The 2,175-nt window shown below is 51.7% G+C and overlaps 1 non-coding gene across 1 annotated transcript; it reads right to left on the bottom strand.

The window, feature by feature from the left end:
* Window positions 1-778: 778 nt before the first annotated feature.
* TRNAY-GUA (transfer RNA tyrosine (anticodon GUA)) lies at window positions 779-863 on the bottom strand. Its single transcript is given in 2 exon segments — window positions 779-814; window positions 827-863. It is a non-coding gene; the product is annotated as a tRNA-Tyr (tRNA).
* Between the last annotated feature and the right edge of the window lie 1,312 nt (window positions 864-2,175).

The following is a 2,175-nucleotide window of genomic DNA, read 5'->3' as shown; positions in this document are numbered from 1 at the left end:
TGATGCACACAACAGTTTTATGAGTATCAAGTTTTTATCTTTTTTAATAAACATTTTGGCCCAAAAGCGGACAGGGAGCCACCAAAAAAATCGTGCTACATCCCAATCAAGCGGCCCAAGCATCGTCATAAGAAGTATGAAAAGAAAAGAAGGAATTCTTCTAAAAAGAAAAGGAAATGTAGACAAAAAAAGTGGTGACAATGTCCGACCTGCCGGATTCGAACCGGCAGATGTAGCTAGCCAAGCGGGCAGAAAGGCTTAGCTAGCCAAGCCTTTCTCCGCCGTGGCATCGCCCGTCCGCTGAAGACGGACCAACCTCGACAGCCACAAAGCACCCAGTCAAGCCAACGAGGCAACCTGATCGGCCGATGTAGCTAGCCAAGCAGGCACAAAGGCTTGTTCCTAGCCGCAACAGGGGCGTGGAGACTCGGCTGGTGGCGGCGCCATGGCCGAATCGCTCTTCCGTAGAAAATGAATCAGGAGGGTTTTTTCCTCATACCCCGCCTGGTATCGATATGTCTTTGTGGATGAGCTCAAAAAATTGGGAGAAAAAAAATTATTTCTTTCAGACTCTGTGATGCACACAACAGTTTTATGAGTATCAAGTTTTTATCTTTTTTAATAAACATTTTGGCCCAAAAGCGGACAGGGAGCCACCAAAAAAATCGTGCTACATCCCAATCAAGCGGCCCAAGCATCGTCATAAGAAGTATGAAAAGAAAAGAAGGAATTCTTCTAAAAAGAAAAGGAAATGTAGACAAAAGAAGTGGTGACAATGTCCGACCTGCCGGATTCGAACCAGCGACCTAAGGATTGATCTGCAACACTACAGTCCTCCGCTCTACCAACTGAGCTAAGGTCGGTTTGTGTTGAAATTAAATGATTAAATCTTATATCCAATTTAATCTGTGACAAGGATTCGATCATGAGATGGACGATTTTGTTGATCAACAGTACTCGAGGGAAACAGAGAGTAAAGAAATGATTGGTGGTGTTATTTGGAATTATGTTGGGGACCCGGAGACATTGAGAGAAGGAAATACATTAATTAGGAACCTAATCTACATTTTGAGGACCCACGGGAAGCCATAAAACATGGGTACATGACTACATGCAATGAAGGCAGGCCGTGATTCTGACGAATCTCTTCTCGATATAGAGGAGGATCTCTGGGTAGTCTGGTGGATGTGAAAAAAAGGAAAATCATGTCCTTGCGTAAATTCTGGCAAAGACAATCACACAACATTGACCGCGAAAGGCTTCCGGACCGAGCGCGCGCCGTCCGACCAGGTGATGGCGCCCTACGCGTACCCCTTGCTGGCCCCGGCGCGGGCGAAGCGCACCTCGTATGCCGCCGCCGTGCACCGCCTCGAGAACAGCAGCCGCCGGGGCGACACCTTCACGGACAGGCCCGGCGGCGCCTCAACGGACGCCACGTACGTCACGTTGGACTTGGACGGCCCCACGTTCGTGGCGGTGCGCGACACGACGACAGGCTTCCCGGCCGCGAGCCGCGGCACGGAGATGGACGGGTAGTTGACGCTCGTCGCGATGAGGTCCTCCGTGTCCGAGGGCTCCCCGCGCGTGTGGGGACAGGAGAATCTGGCGTCGCTGGAGACCTGGCGGACGAGCTTGTCCTTGTAGCCGTGGTAGCAGAGGAAGTCGAGGTAGTCCCTTGTGGTGGTGTCGAACACCAGGCCGGGCTGAGCGCACGAAGCGGGCTGATCTCGCCGGCGCCCATGTCGTGTCCGGTCGCCGCCGCGTCGGTGCTGTTCGTCACCGGCTGCCGAGGTTGTTTCTCGTCGTCGCTGCATTGCGGCCACGATCGATCGTTTTTGTTAGAAAGGACAGAGAGGTTTGGTGGAATCGTCGTTGTATTGCTTGAGCCTCGAGGGCATATATATAGGAGTACAATGATCTATTTGGAATACAAGACAAGCCAGAACAAATCCTAGTCTATCTCGTCTTTCCTAATAAACATTATACTCAACATCCCCGCAGTCACAACGGTAGCGACGCAGACAGTGAGACTGGAGAAGAATCTGAAGGCAAGCCGACGGACACCCCCCACAGTCGTAACGGTCGACGCATCGCGGAGTCGTGGCTGGAGTGGCAACCGACGAGGTTGCTCAAGCAAGGCGATAGCCCTTTGTGCCGTTTGTCGAGATAGCCGAG

Source organism: Triticum aestivum, chromosome 3B (assembly GCF_018294505.1).
Source record: "Triticum aestivum cultivar Chinese Spring chromosome 3B, IWGSC CS RefSeq v2.1, whole genome shotgun sequence".
Taxonomy (NCBI): Eukaryota; Viridiplantae; Streptophyta; class Magnoliopsida; order Poales; family Poaceae; genus Triticum; species Triticum aestivum.
Note: the sequence above shows the minus strand (reverse complement) of the source record. Positions and strands in the feature narration are given on the sequence as shown.